Genomic DNA, 19,978 nt, shown 5'->3' on the forward strand with positions numbered 1-19,978 from the left:
ATAGACTGACTCCCTAAAGGGAGCCAGAGGCTTGAGTTTGCAAAAGCTGCATGGGGCTGTTGGGGACAGGATAATTTGGAGAAAGGCAGGGTGGAAATATTTTAAATACATGAAAATAAATAAATAAATAAATAGGTGTGCCATAGGTCAGAAGCAGCTTGATGGCTGCCTCTGACCTATGGCATCCCAGCAACAACAAAAACATCAAGTATTTCTAAATATATTGTGTACCCTGGTGTTGACTAAGAAGAATATTAAACAGCAAAACCAGTATGGGAGCAGAAAAGGCTAGGGAAGTTATGAAATGCCTTATTTTTATGGCTGCCGAAGGACATACTGTGTATCTACTACACATAGGATAGTTATAGGATTCCTCTGTTCCAGGACAGGATGCTTTAGGTGATTAACTGAGTCTTCCTTTTAATGATATGTTTGTCCAGATGCTCTGCAAAGTGTCCACTGTTGGAAATAAAACAACAAAAAAGATCTGTGTGACTAACAGATTTGTATACAGTCATCATTACAATGAGTAACTCCAACTAAACTTTTCTGCACTCACAATATATGAGAGCCACACTTTCAAAGTGATATAGTGTCCTCAAAACAGAACAAAACAAAATCCCTGTTTATCATCAACTTGTGGCCTTCTAGATATTGCTGAACTGCAATTACCAGGATTCTCCAGACACGTCTGTGCTGGCTAGCAGTGGTGGGAGGTGAAGCCCAACACTGTCTGCTGTTTCTTTGTACACAAAAATAGCCAGCCATTTTGTTAGGTAAACAGCCTATATTCAGAGTACTAAGCACTACCGTTAAAATCATTGGCTGAGAACCTGTTGCATTACCTAGTCCTGTGTTACTCGAAGTTGTGGAAGCAGTAATGAAATTTGTTCTAAGGTGAAAGCCATATCCAACAAGAAGTTCCAGTGGAGCATTACCTAGTGAAATGCAACAATCAATTGTGTAATCAGGCATGCAGTACAGATAACACAGTGTAACTCCCTGCAAACTTCTGCAGACATAATTTTTATATATTGTTCTTATGTGCCATCAAATCAGAACTGACCTATAGTGGCCCTAATAGGATTTTAAAGATAAGTGAGGTATTTAAGGAGTGGTTTTCTCAGTTCTACACCCCCAATGAGTTTCCATGACTAAACAGGGATTCAAACCCAAGTCTCCTGAGTCCTAATCCCTTCGTCGTCACTTAGTCGTTTAGTCGTGTCAGACTCTTCGTGACGCCATGAACATCACGTTGGGTACCCAAACTTTTCTCTATGACAAGTGTAATACTCATAGGATTTCAGCTATTGCTTTATCAACTTACATCCATGTAGCAAAATCAACCCTAACAGGAAGGATGAAGTGATCACATCAGATGACAAATGCTGGATGGCAGTGATAGCAATTTCCTGGCTGTTTTACATGACATTCCTAGCTGTTCTTCTCCATGGAAAGACTGAGCTATGTGTGCCATGCAGCCCCCTCCCCTGGATCCCTAACTAAGAGCCTGCTACTTCCTATGTGCTGAAGGATGCCACGCCACTCCCTGCACTGAAGTAGAATTCAACTGCCAGTCTAATTAGCTTCTACACTGTGACTGGGGAGTAGGGTATCATCTTGTCCTTTGCCTTAGGCAGGTAAATATCAAGGCCTGGCTCTGTCAAATAAAATCCCTTTGGAAGGGAAAGAAAATGAAGCTAATGTTCTCTAAATATGTAGCTACCTGGGGAACAGACCAGTGCTGGATTCAACAGAAGCAAAGAGAGCAAAACAGCCGGCATGGGGAGGTGACCGAGGCAGCAATCAGAGATGGGAGAAGAAGTGAAAGGGAACATATTTAAGAGCAAAGGCTCTCAAATAGAAGTAATTGGCACAGCTGTTTGCACCAGGCAGCTCTAGTCACAGAAGACACTTGCACAAAAAGTTTTAACAAGCTGGGTCAGTGTCGCCTGCATCCCTTCCACCCTCACAGTCAAAAGAGAAGGTCCATGCACTTTCCTTCATATTGTCCATTAGCGCAACCCTTTCTTCCTTGGTCCTGTGCCTAACAAAGTTCTTCACTCTTCCTTCTCCTCTCCAAACACAATTATTTAAATGTGACTACCTCTCATTTCCAGAGCAGTAAAGGCTGACATGCAGGAGTCGTTTGAGTCTCTCTGCAGTTTCTCTGTCTTCCTTCAATAGGTCTTTTGTTCTGCAAGGTCATTTAATATCCACATAGCAGAAAGGCCCATTATTCTCTTCATTATTCTACATCCTTAGCTGCATCTAGCTAGAGAGAAAGAGAGAGACTAGATTTTGTGAAGACCCACCGCTAGCCTGAAGGTCTTCTTTCACATTCCCACCCACCATTAACCTTTGTCTCTCTCATTGCTGAGAAAGGTAATGGCTGGAGGGCCCGCTCCATTGAACACAGGGACACCATTAAGCAGAAGCAACAGAAATGAAAAGTTGCCTTCTTTACTGAGTTAGACAGTTTTCGTGGAAATTATTGAGGAGATGTTTTGTCTGGCTGCTTTCAGTACACATTGGGGAGAGGGAGTATGAATCATTCTTCCGTCCCAGAAATTGAGTGGTAAATTCATACTTCCTCAGAATATCGCACTTCTGGCAGCAAAATAGGGATTAAGAGACCAAAAAGACAATACAGAAAACAAAACAATAATTTGAAGGCCAGGGCCAAACTACAGTACATCTTGCTTAATTTCAGAAATGTACACTTTTTGTAATATAAGCCGTAGATTCCCACAAATGCACCAAGCCCTAAGCATGAAAAAGCCTTTGGATGGCAGGTGGTGGACAGAGCATCTTCTCCTCCTGTCACAGTTCATGCAGAAACTGCTTCTCCAAAAATGAAAATCGATACTAAGGTAACATGCTCATTGAGCCAACAAAAAGCACACAGAAAATGTGCAAGTTTTCAAGACTACATATCTCTTTCTCAGGCAGCATATTACAAAAGTAGTCAGGTCAGCGTTGGAAAATTAAAATGCTGGTTAATCTGATCATAAGCCCATGGAGTCTGCAAGGTGCCTTGAGATGTAATGGAGGAGAAAAGTCCTTCATACTTTCAAATGAAGTTTATCAGATGATGTAATGGTGTTATATTTTACACAGAAGTGGTCCATACACCTTGGAAAGGTAGAAAGATTAGCAAATACATATCCTTCAACAAACTTAGAGCTTTTTTCATACTGTCTAAATTCAAAGGGTACCAAAATTGGTGTGGTGTCCAAAGATGCTATCTAGATATCAAGGAAAGCCCCATATCATCGCATTGGCCGATGTTGGCCGATGATTGCTGTTCATGAAATCAAAATGTGCAGATTTATTACATCCCTACAATAACATAGCCTCTACTTTGACTCTCAGTCATTCTATATTAGCTTTCTTTTTCCTGTCTCCTCATTTTAACTACAGTTTTATTCATTCACTATTGCCTGGATAACCAACAATTGTAAGAGATTTCTAATTTTATAAAGGAAGTTTGATCTTCTGCTTCTTTTAGCGTAATGATTTCCTGTTTTTCTGTAGGTGAATCTATAAATAACTCTTGTAAGCCCAGCAGTGTTCTTGCCAGACAGGTCTGCAATGCTTTTGATTTTCAAGGTGCTTGATTTCTTTATTTAAGGGCCTTGCCATCTCAGTGTACATCTCAAAGCAATATGCATTGTAGCAATGGAAAGATACAAGATAACAGGCTTTAGGCAATGCCAGAGGAAGAAAGCTGATAAAAATAGTTCCTCCTACCTAGCATGTAACTCTGTGAGCATTCCACACCCCTGGCAATGCTGCCTAGGCTGATGCAAACTGCAACTCATTTGGAGAACCACACTTTAAAATCATGGGAAACCAGATGGACAGGAACTTTGGAGGTCCAGGTCCTTGTCCCTATCAAGTTACTTGGCAAACGTAGGCCATTTGCTTTCTTTCAGCCCAGCATACCCAAGACAGTTGTAGTGAAGCTAAAATAGGGAGGAAGAGAGCCATGTATGCCACCTGAGTCAAATGAAGGAAAGATGGGATATAAATGGAATAAATACATCTCCTTCAGCCATTGGCAGCATAACTAAATGGAAAGACCTAATGGAAACTGAAGATGGAGACCATGTAGAGCAGTGGTTCTCAACCTTGAATCCCCATAGGTTCTTGGACTAGAACTCCCAGAAATCCTGGCCATCACTGTTAGTGGCAAAGGCTTCTAGGAGTTGTAATCCAATAACATCTGGGAACCGCTGATCTAGAGCACCACAGGTTCCCCTCATCTGGTTTAAAGATTATTAAAAAATATATGATGGCCATTTAAAATGGCACAGTATGAAAGTGGCCCTGGAATCATCATTCATCCCCTAGACGTGATACAAAAAAGAGCTAGTTGGCCCACAGGCACATAAAGCAACTTTTATTTCCCACCCCTTCTGTACAACAATGCTCAGAAGAAGAACATCACATCATGCCATCCCTCCAGTGGGCACTGGCCATCCCAGTTTTAACATGCAGAACAGGAGCTGTGCAGAAGCTGCTCCAAGCAGTTCTAACCAACTCTTCAATGAATACTTTAAACTTGCTTTTTGAAAGGCTTTAAAACTTTAAAGGTAGCTCTCAGAACACTTTCTATAGTGATATAAGTGATATATTGTAGCAGGAATTTTAGTGCAGGTCTTGTAGTGAAAATATAGGTGGAATGGGCTTAGTTAGGTCAGGACCCACACAAAAGAGCATGGACCAGCAATAAGGTGATCAAAGAAAAGATGGGCCACACAAAGAGGGAAGGGAGAGGGGGAAGGAAGGAAAGGGGACAGATGGAAGGGTAAGAAAGACCCTAATGGAGAAATATAAGCAAAAATGTACAAATAATATATAGCCAGTACCTGGCCCAATGATTGGCTTCTCCAGATAAAAGAATTATATAGAAGGGACAGGGAAAGGAACCATGTCTGAGACTTGGACTGAGATTACATGGATAAATCCTGCAGGATTTGCTCTGCTTATAAAACAGCTGAATCTGAAGTACTTTTTACTGACCCCATGACACAAGGGTTGATGCAAATTGGTCCAGCCCCCTTTATTCCCAAAGCAGCTTCTTTTTTTCTCTCTCTCCAGGGGCAGAGTGACTTTTACATTTTTGAGCTGGAATAATTCAAATGGCCTTTTCCATATGTAGTCAAGTTGTGATGCATTCTTGTAAAAACAGGTATGTGTGTGTGTAGTTGTTCTTCCCCAGGCTTGAACATCATGTTCCAACTGCCTTCATCGCCTATAGAAATGTCTTGCAAATAACTTTGCAAGAATGTATCACAACAAAACACACGAGGAAAGGCCTGTTCAAATCATTCTGGCTTGAAAAAGCAGATGTTTCCCCCCTCAACATTCCATACCTCATCTGTCGTCAAGATTCCACAATCCTGGAAGTTCATTGAGTTGCAGATCATCATTATTGGGCCATGTTGCTGCTGGTGTTTGCTATCGAAACAAACATTTTTGGTTTACATGTTGGTGTGCTCCTACATGACATCAGGGTCATGCATGTATGTGGAAACCAGAGCACTACAGCCAGATAGGCACGGTTTGCCAAAGCTGTATGTATGGGGAAGGGAAAGGCTAGATCAATAGAATCCCCCTATTTGTTCAGGTATCTGGCCATCCCGGTCGGAGGATTCTTGGAGCTCTAATCCATAAAAGCAGCTTTCCACCTTTTAGACAATCTTAGTTGAGGCTAAGATTCAAAGAAAAAGAAAACTCTAGTCCATGCATGCTCATGTCATAAGAAGCCAGGGTTTCTGGTCCATCTTACCTGAGGCCCTCTTTGCAGCCCAGCAAGTCCTGGAGTACAGGAGAACTGTCTGCTATCTTCTGAGCCTCCTTCCACGGGGGTTGATCAGGGCACAGCTACTGAGAGGCAGTGGAAGGGACCTTCCTTGACAGCCCTGAGAACAGTGCTCACTCAGGTCCACTGGGTGAATATTTAAAGAGCTCCCTGGCTCCTCTCCAGCAACCTGTTCCCTGTTCAGGGACTTCAACCACCCATCCTTCCTTTAAAGAATACTGTAGGTATGTTCTATATACCTTTAGTGTGCAGGAGGGAAGTTTTCAGTTTTCATTTAATGCTACTGTGATTTTTCAGTCATTCCTTGCCTTGTCATTTTTGTCTGTTGATTGCAGCTGAAGGTGTTTTTTGCACATAAGAGCAGCTCTTCATTCAAGGAGATCCACACTTGGCCCCATCCTAGGCTGAGAAACCCTCCCTTAGGGTTGCAGAGTAGGAGATTGATAGGGGCTTGCCTTGCTTGACAGGGCTGCCACACTCCCCCATGGCATGGGCCCCTGTGTCCTCTGGTGGTCTTGCACCCAGAGGATATATCCAAATACGGTGGCTACCCAGCCATGGAGGTGGGCACCAGTTGGCAGGCGGATCATCCAATGCCCAGATCTGCTTCTTGTGCTGCTGCTCTAGTACTATTCTGCTATAACCACAGATGTGGTGGCCTTCTTATTAGCCGTCTAACCAACTGTTAAACTATTAGTAAATTATTAAACTGCTAAATGTTGGTTCCACTTGATGGGTGGTGGGCCACATAATGGGTCATCTCACCTGAGTCTGCGAATCCATTTCCTTGTTCCATGTCTCTGCTGCAAAATGCTAACACAGCTACCTCTCTCTCCTTCAAAGCTTTCTGGCTGAACATTACACACTACATGGCATGATTGGAATGTTCTGCTACAGAATGGATTCTGATGGATTCTGCTAAGTTTCTGGAACATGTATGGGTGTAATGCTTTTTATCTTCTCCAATCTTAATAAAAGCTTTTCTTGAGTAAATTTGCTTAATTAACCATTGGCTCAGAACTACTTACGTTAATGCACTTAGACCTGTGAGGCGCAGCTAAGATGCTGCTCATTGCCATTCCCCTTGCACTTGCATGCTCACATTTATGAGCAGCAAAATTACTTTCTGCTGACTGAGTTTTCCGAAGTTGCTGTTGAAAAGCTCACAGTGGTATGGGGTTTCCTACACACTAACTGTGCAGCAAGACTCAAAGATTAAACAGTGGATTTGAAATAAGAGAGAAACTCAGATTAGCAGGCAGTTGCTAGAGTTTGGCAAAAAGTTATTTTTCGTACTGCACGTTCCATGTTTCTGAGAGTCATAGTCCAGAAAAGTAGTGGCTCCAAAGTCTGCTCCTCATAGCTAAAATAAATATGTATGCCGAGAGGAGGGGACAAAGCTACCATTAGACAGCAGGTCTGGTAGCTCTCAGGGACAAAGTAACTTGCAGGGAATTGCCAGGTTTCTTCTTCTCAGATTCTTGTTGTTGTTACATGTCATCAGGTCGTCTCAAACCCATGTCAACCCAATTAATGAGAGATCTCCAAAAATTTCTTGTCCTCAATAGCCCGCTCAGCTTTTGTAAACTGAAGCCTGTGGCTTTCTTTAGGGAGGCGATCCAACTTGTATTTGGTTCTTCTCTTTTCCTGCTGTTTCCACTTTTCCCAGCATTATTGTCTTCTCGAGAGGATCCTGTCTTCTTAGAATGTGCCCAATGTAGGATAGTTTCAACATTTTTGCCTCCAGAGATAGTTCAGGCTTGATTTGATCTAGGAACCACTTGTATATCTTTCTGACAGTCCAGGATATCTGCAAACTCTCCTCCAGTTTCCTGTAAGGGAGCCAAATTGTGGGGTGAGTAGCAGCCTCTTTCTGCCCCCTCCCCAGCTTTGGGTTGACACATTACTGGGCCCAGATTCCAAGCCCATTTTCCTGAATACCCCTTTTTGCCTTCCACAGTCAAATGGCCCAAAAGCAGTCCTGCCCTGCTTCCTGATCCTCGCCCCTGTCATGTTACAAGGGCCTGCTTCTCCAGCCCACCCCTAGTCACATGTTTTGACCCGGAAGTCTAAATGAATTAGATAGCTCAGACCTAGCACCACATTTAGGCAGAGTAAGGCAAGTTTCTGGAAGCCATGAAAGATCAATTAAATAAACAATTAATGATCAATTGAAAGATCAATTAAATAAATTATCTGCTGATAATCAGTTGTTTGTATATTTAATTGATGTATTATTTGTTGTATGTTTTTAAAAAATATTTATTTAAGGACAGGGTAGGGAATACAAAAAGTAAGGGGGAATAGGGAAGAGGGAAAAAGGGTTAGGGGGATAGGATAACACAGAGTATACCATCATCCAATCAATTCATATTACAATAACAAATCAACTTTTTGCTTTTTCACAGTTTGATTTTCCTCCTGCTTTCATCTTATCATTTAATTTTAGTTTAATTCTATGTTACTCCAACACTATCTGGTAACTGCAGCCATTTATACAAGACATCCCATGGTTTCCTTTTGAATTGAACAGTCTTTCAGCCCATCTGACAGAATATCCATTTTTGTCACTTCCCATATTTTCACAATAAGATTCTCTTGTTTCAGTATCTCTGCTTTCTTGAGATTTTTAACATAATGCTTTTTAATTTTGGAAGCTGCATAGGTCACTGGATAACTCTCTATCCCATCTATGTTACCTGGTGTCATGCCCAATAAAGATGGTTCTAAAGTTTGTGCAGCTTCATTTAAGTTTTGTTTGGCATCTAATGTCCCCTCTTTCGTCACTTTCATCAGATCTTCTATTTTGCTAAGATCTTCATTCACTTGCTGAAACCCTGTTATTATTGTCTTTTGCATAGTAATCTGCCATTCTTTTTCTATTTCTTGTACCACTGTTCCAAAACTTTGGGATTGAACAGACCAAGTCTCCATTTGTTGTCTTAAATATCTGGAGGCCATCTCAGGCTTTCCAATGAATGGGGTTTGTATAGATAATACTATGCCCTTAACCACAATGATCGCCCCTTATATATATTTTTGTTGTATTTTGATGTATTTTTACTGCCAAAGCTTTGGTATCGTATTTGTGGGGGGCTTTGCCCTCCCGCTGGGCAAACTAGTTTGACTACCTTTGGAATTATATAACTTGACTTGGGAGGGGCACCATTTTTTTCCTCTCACATGATAAAATATTTCAGGTTATCCTTACTGAAAATGTGTATGCTTGTGAAAAATCACCTGCTAGCGGTGGGTATGATAACAGTAGAAACAGCCACTGGCCTGACTTTCTCCTTGCTTGCTTCGCAAACGCAACTGACTATCTATGTGAGGAATAAGACATTACTTATTCTGATCCATTAGTACTACTTATATGTTTGCCCCTCTCTGTTTCTTTGGCAGTGGTTCATGTTAGGATTACAATGGTACCTCACCATGCGGGGCACCACTGTATTTGGTATTCACTGACCTAGTCCTGAGTTTGTGACTACTGAATAGGAATAATAATTATTTGGGAGATTGGTATTAAGACCAGAAAGAAAATACATTGTTTCTTAATTGAAGAGTTCCATTTAGGGTAGTGTGGGAGTAAAAGGATCTCCAAACATAAATAAAGAAGCTTCTAGAACTGGCTTCTTTGTTTGCAGGTCTGCTGCTGTGTAGCTAAGATGGAGGAGCAAGAAGAAATAGGATGTGACCTTTCAGAGAAAAAGAAGGAAACCTAAGAGTGCTGATTTGCATATAGATCTAAAAAAGACAAGAGAAGGGTTGGATTATCCACCAGTCCATCAGCCCTTCATTCATTCTGATCACTTGCTACATGTGTTGGCACCCTGTTCCAACATCTGAGAGTTACAAAAATAAGGTCCCTGAGATGTTGTCTTGTTGTGAGATCATTTCTTATAATTATACTGTCAACCTTCCCCCCCCCCAAGTCTGTTGTGACACGTGACGGTGATGATAAGAGAATTGTCTACCAGCTGCTGTGCTCCATCAAGATGTGATTGTGATCACCATTGATTCCAGTGTGTAATCACTGCCAGATGTTTTGAGTCCTCCTAAATATAAGCCATGTGTTTGGTATGTCCTGCAGCAGGAAGCATCTCTTCTGCCTCCTGGCTTCAGAAAATTAAAGTTGCAGATCTGAGAATTCTTATAGAAAATAGGTGGACTGTATAAATTTTATTTTTAGCTGTACAAAAGAAGAGTTCCAAGCCACCTGATTAAAGAGGGGAAAATGAGAGAGAAGATTTGCATACAAATCTAAGGTTTGTATGATTCTAGCCTTTCATTATGCCTGTGATAGAGGTCTAGATCTCACTGTGTCTTAACTCTACAACTTTAGTCTACTAGTCTATATGGTGAGATGCACTAACTTTAGTTGTTGCCCCTCCTCCTGTCAATCTCCCTTCTTCATAGTTGAAACAAATACAGTGGGGTCTCGACTTACGAACGGCTCAACATACGAACGTTTCGACTTACGAACCGCTCTCATATGGACTCGACTTACGAACTTAGATTCAAGTTACGAACTCTTTTTTTTCCTTTTTTTTTAAGCTAAGTCATCTTAGGTTAAAAGGGAAAAAAGAAAAGAAATCCCCCTCTAGTGGCAGAAGGCGGAATAGCAGCTTCCCATTAGTTTCTATGGATGAAAAGAGCAGATACGGATTAAATGGTTTTCAATGCATTCCTATGGGAAATGCAGATTCGACTTAAGAACTTTTCGACCTGAGAACTGCCTTCAAATACTGATTAAGTTCGTAAGTCGAAACCCCACTGTATAAACTGCAGTACCTAAGTAACTAAATGTGCAGTGGCACAGTGGTTAAACTACAGTACTGCAGTCAAAACTCTGTTCATGACCTGTGTTTGATCCCAGTTGACTCAGATAGCTAGTTCAATGTTGACTCAGCCTTCCATCCTCTGAGGACTGAGTACCCAGCTCACTGGGGGTGGGGGCAGCAGCAATGTGTAGCCTGCATAATTAAATTGTATCATTCATTCATTCATTCATTCATTCGTTCGTTCGTTCGTTCGTTCGTTCGTTCGTTTGTTTGTTTGTTTAACTTATATACCGCCCATCTAGAACATGTCTACTCTGGGTAGCTTACATAAAACATAAAAAATAAACTAAAGGTAAATTTGAAATAATCATAGAGTCCAAGATGGAAAAGGAAACAGAGGGAAAAAGAAAAGAAATAGCCTAGGTGATGGCTGTAGGGAAAGCCTACCTGTATAGCCATGTCTTCAGATTGGTCCTGAAGACCCTTAGCGAGGGGGCCAGGTGGATCTCTGCAGGTAAGTTGCTCCAGAGGCAAGAGGCCACTGCCGAGAAGGCCCGATTTTTAGTTTTTTCTCTTCGGACCTCTCTTGGCATTAGGCCCCTCAACCACCCAGCCTGACTGGAATGGGTGATACAGGTAGAACTAGGTGGAAGAAGGCGCTCTGCCGGGTATTGAGGGCCTAAACCATTTAGGGCTTTATATGTAATAGTTAGCACCTTGAAATTGATGCAGAAACAGATAGGTAACCAGTGTAAGGTGGCCAAGGTGGGGAAAATATGGTGACATCATTTCACCCCTGTTAATAACCTGGGTGCTGTTTTCTGGACCATCTGAAGCTTCCACATCAGTCTCAAAGGAAGCCACATGTAGAGAGCATTACATTAATCTATTCTTCAGACTATGAGCGAATTGACCAGCATGGTGAGCGCCCCCATGTCTAGACAGGGACACAGCTGGGCGATCCGCTGAATATGTAAGTGGGCGGACTGAACCACGGACGCTACCTGGGTCTCCATGGTAAGCACCAGATCCCCCAGACTGTGAATCGAATTCTTTGTGGTGAGAGTCACCCCCCCAAAAAGAGAGGGAGTTCCACAAACCACTGACATTGGGGCCACCCACCCACAAGACCTCTGTCTTATCCTCGTTCAACCTCAGTCCATTTGACTGCATCCATTGTAGGACGGCCTCCAGGCAGCGCCCAAGGGGCAGAACGGCATCCACTGCAGATGGAAAAAAGGAGATATAGAGCTGGGTATCATCAGCATATTGGTGACACAAAGCTCCATATCCTTGGATGACATTTCCCCCCAGCGGCCTCATATAGATGTTAAACAGCATTGGGGAGATTATCAAACCCTGAGGATCCCCACAATTGACGGACCATGGGGCTGATACATTCTCTCCAAGCTGGACTTTCTGGGGATGGCTGTCAAAGAAGGACCGGAGCCAAGTGAGAGCAAGACCACCAATCCCCAACTCGTAGAGCCTCCCCAGGAGGATACCGTGGTCGACAGTATCAAAGGCAGCTGAGATATCAAGAAGGACGAGCAAGGACATTTTGCCCCTGTCAGCCTCCCTAAGGGCGACCAATGCTGTTTCTGTACCGTGGCGCGGCCTGAAGCCCGACTGAAACAGATCCAGGGTGTTTACAATAAATAAATTGTAAACCTCCCAGAGTGTGCTTCAGGCATTCAGGAGTGGTATACAAGCAGCACATTTTGCTTTAAATCCTACATTATAGTTATAAAACCTTCAAACCATTGCAATCAGTACCTGAGCTTGAAAATGTTACTCTTTATGGACTACAATTCTTAAATTCCACTAGCTGGCACAACCACTGAGCCAGATATGCAACTTTAATATCTTCAGGCTAGCAACGGTGCCCTACATGACCAGGAGTGTATATGTATGTGTTTGTTTGAAGATGTACAGACACAATTCCCATTTAAGAAGTAGGAGGCATGTGAATGATTGTGTTCGGAATAGTATCTCCGTTTTATTTAAACACATGACCTCAACAGTGAAGGCAACAGTTGGCTGCTTTTGAAAACTTGCACAACTGAGTGTATATTTGGCAACTTTGTTAAAATCTAGATAGGTTTTTGCAGCTTGCAGGCGTGCTCTGGGTAATAAGATTATCCAGCCAGTGTTGTGCTTCTGTGTTCTGCGCTGCAGAACAAAGAGAGAATTGTGCGTTTGCCAGTACAATGCACAACAGTATTATGGTTGTTTGCAGACGGGAAATGCTACACTGAAGTCTCTGGAGCTACTTAAAGGGGTTCCATTTCAGCGCTGCTGCTTTCATTTATGGAAATCAAAAGCGGTGTTCCAAACTGAATTACTGAAAACTGCAATAACGTGTGGCAACCTGTAGGAACCGATCTGTATGATATTTTAATGGCATGTATGTGACAGTCTACAGATTTCTTTTCTCTGGCCCTTGGAGGGAAGGGTGAAAAAAATCGATAACATATAAAGGAGAAACATTCATTTTTTTTAAACAGGAAATGACCTCCTTCAAGGAGGCATAGGCAGTGTTTAAAAGAGCTTTCAATACTTGTTTTGATATTCCTAAGGCTTCAGGCAAACTTTACATTTAATAAAAGATTTTGGATCAATGCAAGTGTCATGGAAATTATTCAGGGCATGTAAGAGAATTAGATCAGTCTGTGACTCTAGCCTCTTTATTTTCATGTTTGTAGTCAGACTAAGGGCTGAATCCAATTGTTAACTCTGATTAGAGTAGGTCCATTGAATCTGTTAGTCTTACATAAATGTTGACTGTGGCTGCACTCATTTGCATGGTCCTTTTGCACTGGTGAAGCAAACAGACTGCAACACTGCAGTTCACTCTGTTGCTGGAATAAAGAATTGGATATTGCCCTGAAGCTGCATAAATGCCATCTTCACATACGTCTAGGCCAGGAGTCTCAAACTCAATTTACTCGGGGGCTGCTGGAGGCAGAGTCTGGGTGAGGTTGAGCCACATCAGATTTTCCGCCAAGCAGAGCAAGAGCCAGAGGAAGCCGCCCAGGAGTTTCCTTAGCCTGGCTGGGGCTCCGAGGAGGGGTGAGCGAGCCCTCGTCGCTGGCCACGACCCCCTCCAGCTCCTTCTTCACTACTACCACCACCAGCAGGATGAAGAAGCACAGAAGGGAGGGAGCGCCGGTGATCGCCTAGCTAGGGGGAGGAGGGTATGACATGAAATTTAAAAAAAACCCTCACAGATTTCATCTTGCCAAAGGAGAAATGCCCCCAGTGGTACCCACAAAATTAAAGAATGGGGTGGGGGGGGCCCACAGGTGTGCATGCATGCACGCGCACAAACACACACACACACACACACACACGGAGGTCCAGCAACCTTCCTCTGAGGGCCCCCCTCAAAAAAGACTCACCCAGCAGCAGCAGCTACCCCCACCATGACAGGCGGGCTGGCTGGCAGGCTGCAGTTCCGGATAGAGGGTGCAAGAGTCGCTGTCTTGGGAGACAGCCAGCCAGCAAGGCAAGGCTTTTTTTACTCTTGACAGGAGAGGATGCGTGGGCGCTTCGGGGGGGCAGGCAAGGCGGGGGCCACAAACAATCATCCGGTGAGCCACAAAACAACAAAGTAAGAGGAGGGATGCATCTCCCTCTGAAATTATAATGTAAAATTGTGTCTCCTCTCTAAAAGACAAGCCTGTGTCTCAAACTTCTCTTGCATCTCCTCCTTTTTATTAGGGGCATTACTGAAATCTTCTTCATCCTCGGTGTTGGGAGTTAACCTGCTTTTGTTTCCAAAGCAGAAAAATGTATGAGAAATCCTCATCATTCCATTTTTTTAAATTTATAAATTTTGAATAGAACATCTGTCAAGATCCTGGCCAAAACAGAGAGGATCCACTTACCACTTAGCCACACTAGCTTAGCTTTTCCTGGTGTGGGTACTTTTTAGGAGGGTACAGTGTTCTGGTGGTTTGGAAAAAGCTGCTCCCTACCTTTCTGAACCTATTTGTTCCTTCAGTGCTCCAAGAAGTTACCAAAAAAATCACAAGGTTGTTTGCTTCGGTCCACAAACCATAAACCTGTAAGTTAGGAATGGCAAAACAACCACAAAATACCTACAATCCCAAATCTAAGTCACCTTCTTTAGTATTTCAATCCCCTTCTTCCCACAGTGACCACACAGCTGGAAAAGTTTTATTATTTTATTATGATGTGAAAGTTCAAAAGCAAGTTCAAAGTTTCCAAAAGAATCAAAAAGATGTGAAGCAAATCCATAACAAGAAATATCAGGCTTTAAAAGCTAATTAAAGGCTATCAAGAGGCTAGGCAAGCATAACATTCTTCTAGGAGATTAAACAGAGTGAAGCTGAACAAAGCCTTGGCAAGAGCTTACGTATTTGTTTATCTGACCCATCTTTATATCCTTCATCCCTTTCAGTGCTCTCCACCAATCAACTTCCCAGTTGCTTGGAATATTCCAAAAGGGAGTAAAGTTCTCCAGAGTAACTTTTGCTGACCCACCCTTGCCCCCCCACATTCACCCACCCTTGAGTCCAGCTAAAACTGGTTCTAGCAATTATAGTACCTTGAATCATACAGTTAACACACCAGCCAGATGTGAGCACTCTTCTTAATTAACAGGCAACTCCTCCCTTCTCTCTAATTCAAGCACACACTTTAACAGAGCAATGGGAAATGGTTAACCCTCATTTTGCTGGATTCTTTACAACATCAAACACCTGTGACTTGCAATGCCTGTCAGTGACTTTGTACATATCTCCCCTGTGTATTAGCAAAGTGTACTGTAAATTTTCTTGCAGTGTCTATATCCATTTTGATACTGATGTAGTCGTAATGGCATAAAAATTCATTTTCATGGTGTTTACTGGTGTGTGACATTCGTCTCTAGGATTCGTAACACCATGTGGTATTCAAAGTGCAGATCGGTAAAAATACTACTCAAAGAGAGCCCTGGTGTAGTCCTGTGGATCAGTGTTCCCCAACCTTGGGCCTCCAGATGTTCTAGGACTGCAACTCCCAGAAGCCTTCACCACCACCTCTGCTGGCTAGGATTTCGGGGAGTTGAAGTCCAAGAACATCTGGAGGCCCAAGGTTGGGGACCACAGCTGTGGATGATGACATGAAGGCTACCTTTTTGGTGGTATTTTGGGTTGGTGAAAATATAAGTGAAGCAACAAACCACTCCTACAGAGTTATTAGGCAAATGAAGTGATGACTTCTGGCACCACCTGTCAGGCAGTGGAGTGGCAGAACATTTATTCTGAAAACACCCAGTGCATTTTATAGCTAACTGGGGATCTGAACTTGGATTCAGGTGGTCATAATTTGACAGTCAAATCAGTACCTCACTCTGGCTTAAAAATTCATGAATCCAGACTGATGATCCATATCCAGACAATTAGAAGTAAAATAAAGTTTAAATTCTGGGGACCAGGTCCAATTTCTGATTGTAATGTTTCAAAGTCACTGTTTAGCCTCAGTAAGAGAGACTAAATGGTAATTTTTACTCATAATTTCCCTAGAAGATGATTTTCCTTTACTTGGGAATGTTGGCCTGGCATCACCCAAGCTTGACCTCTTAGCACTTACTCAACCAAGATGCCCACAAGGGGAATGTGGGAGTTGGAAAACCAGAGGCTTGTCTACCCTTTTGACTCTCTGGCCTCTACTTTCTATGTTTGCAGTGATATTCTCAGAGTCTGCCAATCATTCCCACTTCCTTTCTTTAATGACTCTCTAAGGAATAAACACAATTGTTTCTCTCACACATATCTTCACAGGGGCATGTGTCTGTCTAGTTAGGATTAGGGTTCAGGCTTTTCGATCTTGAATGTAACTTTATGACGAGCTGTTTGTTTTTAAGTGCTTCATGCGCTTTATTGTGGGACTATGTGTGAGACGGAAAAATTATTTCTTCTCTCACACAGTGTGAGCATTCACAACAGAGGAAAGCTTCAAGTTACCATGTGGCCATTGCTTCAGCTTCACTGCATTGTGGATTTGTTCTCTCTGATTCTTTTTCTTGGCATCAGCTGATGTTCTTACAAGGATTAGACTGTGCTGTTCACACTACACTGTGTGTCCTTTCTGATCTAGCCTTTTTGTTTCTGCCAGGTTATTTTCTACCAACAGTGGTACTGTTGCTAAATCTAGCCATAAAGTGGATATCCCATAAAAATATGATTTCTAACAGCCAATTTGACCCCCAGTATGTCCTATTCTACTCATGAGAAACTCAACTCACTGGAGAAGACAATAATGTTAGGAACAATGGAAAGCAGTAGAAAAGAAGACATCTAACATAAGATGTATTGATTCAATAAACAAATGCAAGAATAGGCAATACCTTCATAGACGAGTAATTATTAGTGAAGCTGAAGGCTCCAATACTTTGGCCATCTGATGAGAAGAGAAGACTCTCTGGAAAAGACCTTGATGTTAGGAAAGTGTGAGGGCAAGAGGAGAAGGGGACGAGAGAGGATGAGATGGTTGGACAGTGTCATTGAAGCGACCAACATGAATTGGACCAAACTCTGGGAGGCAGTGGAAGACAGGAGGGCCTGGCATGCTCTGGTCCATGGGGTCACAAAGAGTTGGACACAACTAAATGACTAAACAACAACAACAACTTTTTTTAAAAAAACATACAATATGCAAGTTTTCATGGTAAATCCTACTTCTTCAAATAAAGTAGAGGTCATTAATGGAGGTCATTAATTTATATAGCCACAAAGCTGGAAGCCACTTGATGACTCGTAACAAGAACTCTTCAACTGTCCCTTCCTTTTCCCAGCAGCTTTCTCTTGTCAGCTTTCCAGCCTGTATTGTGCTGAACAGGTGGGCTGACCCCACCATGAAGGAAAGTGAGAAGTTACTGAATGCTGCCGAGGGGAAATTGGTAGCTATTGTTTCTATTATGTTTCCGGTTTATTGGTGAAGTAAGCAGTGAGACATTAGACATGAAATAGAACCACTGTTCTAGGCAGCTTGTCCTCCATCTCCTAAGCTTCAGATCCAGTGGAGGATGTTGTCCTATCAACCAGTGTTGAAGGAATATTCAGCAGGCAAACCATTTGACTTCTATAGTTGGAATGTGGTGTGGAGTGTTATCTTGTCTTTGATGTCAACAAAGTCATGAGTGGAAGATATATGGAGAGGATCTACAATTCAACATTCTCTTTCTCCGGAAGGTCTGAAAATCAGTCTCCAGCATTTTCCATTCGAAAACTCTCTCCTAGCAGGGATAAGAAAGGTCTCTGTTTCTAGGCATACGGAGGACAATAAAATAGGCTCAATGAACAAATGGCCTGTTGAATAAGGCAGCACTAGGCATGAGCTGACCTCCATTTTAAGGTTTATAAGGAAAGTATTCTGCATTTGTATATCGGCACATCACTATTATACAAAAGCACCTGAATTGCTGCTATCCTTTTGCATTTACAATTATTAGTAGACTTTCCTCCCAGCTCCTTGTTCAATCTTCTTATTTTGTTTTCTTTGGTTTTGGAAATATCAGAATGTGAAATGATGTGAAATTGGAAGTAGTTTTAAAGATGATTGACACAGACCATTTCCCCCTACAAAGATCTGGTACAGCTGGATTATGTGATTCATATGAACCTCTTGTCCATTGTAGTGATTAAATGTGAACACTTAAGGAATCAGAAGAATAACCTAGAAAAATCATGACAAATGTGAGACAGATGCTGTCAACATAACCTAAAAGTTGTTGTGATATTGGGACCTGGATCTGGGAGCAACTCCCTCAGAATACTGATGTGCTATTTGCATTTCAAGGGAAAGTCTCCTTTGGTGCCAATGGCAGTTTCTCTTGAAATGCTAATAACAGACTTGGAGAGGCATTTTTGGCCAAAAGAACTCTCCATTCCCACTCCCCATGGTCTTGAGCCCAGTGGCTGCTATTTGCATTATTTTAAATTGTACAGAATTAACATCACATCTAATATATCCTAGATTGGACAATATATGAAACTACAGTGGTTGTATAACTATATGTGGGTTTTTTAAAAATTTGCTTTAACAACATAGATTCATAGAATAATAGAGTTGGAAGGGGCCTATAAAGCCATCACATCCAACCCACTGCTCAGTGCTGGAATCCAAATAAAAGTATATCTGACAGATTACAGTCTAACTTTCTCTTGAATGCCTCTAGTGTTGGTGTGCTCATTATTGGGGAAGGATTGTCCTTCAACCAATCTTGTGCATATAGAGCATATAGTGAATCTCAGTAATAAAACAGTAAAACTTAATTGCATTCAAAAGTGTAAAATCGCTAACATACAGTATATGTGTAAAATGGGTCTCACCAAATAATAAAACAGTTGCTCTTTTATAGCTGTAAATGAAAAATTTCAAAGTACAAACTGAGTATGAGCTGAAAAAACTGAAAAGCAACTACAACAAGGACAGGTTTCTCTGGCAGGCTCTTTAGGCTATGCAAACAGAAAATGTTTTATCTGTTATAATGCCTGTGTTTGATCTGACCCAGTGAATGCAAACTGCCATATCCACTCTGATGTCGAATTGTGGACACTTCCACATTCTCTCTCTTCCCCTCAATTTTACACTGGAGCTGCATAACCTTATTCTCCATCTCAATATTGAGTTTCTTATAATGTTCCACAGAGTATGCTTCTATCTTTAGCTTCTTCAGCTCCCTCTTTTCTATCATATTCTAGCAGCAGTATTCAGAGTCCTCTGGTAGCATGTGCAAGCCTACCAGCTGAATATGTGCTTCTATATTATGATGGCTTTGTGCTCCCAAATCATCTTCTGGTACTTTCTCCTTGCAGGTAGGACTAGACCTCTCAAGTGCAATGATAACACCAGCCTGCAGATATACACTGGAATTTCTGAATAACAACGGCAACTTTGGTTCTTCAAAGAAAAGTGGCATAGTGATGGTAGCCTTCCTCATGCACAGGTTCTTCTTTCACATGAACCGCCCCCCTAATGGTCTTCTGGATCCAGATGCATGCAGATCTGGATACATGCAGCTCTTAGTTTATCAGCACTATTTTTTTTCCAGATAAGCTACCTGACCAGCCTGAAAAAAATATTTTTGTCTTTCCAAAATGCTGTTTATCCTTGTTAGCTTTCCAGCTTCTCCAAGAAATTTTTATGTATCTGCTTCCTGTCACTCAGGACATCTTTCTGCTTCATCAAGACATGATAATGATTGACTAATTCCTGATATGTCCACCTCAAGGGAAAACCAGCTGCACTGGTTTGAATCATTTCCAACACACCACAAGCTCTGAGCCACTGCACAGTCTGCTTTTCATCAAACATAAATGAAAACTTGAGGTCATTTGGTTTTATACACTGAGCA

The 19,978-nt window shown here is 42.0% G+C and overlaps 1 protein-coding gene across 1 annotated transcript in view; it reads left to right on the forward strand.

The window, feature by feature from the left end:
* LOC110078686 (ALK tyrosine kinase receptor) overlaps positions 1-19,978 on the forward strand; it is a 171,867-nt gene that overhangs the window by 60,952 nt on the left and 90,937 nt on the right. The window lies entirely within an intron of this gene.

This window comes from Pogona vitticeps, chromosome 1 (genome assembly GCF_051106095.1).
Source record: "Pogona vitticeps strain Pit_001003342236 chromosome 1, PviZW2.1, whole genome shotgun sequence".
Lineage (NCBI taxonomy): Eukaryota > Metazoa > Chordata > Lepidosauria > Squamata > Agamidae > Pogona > Pogona vitticeps.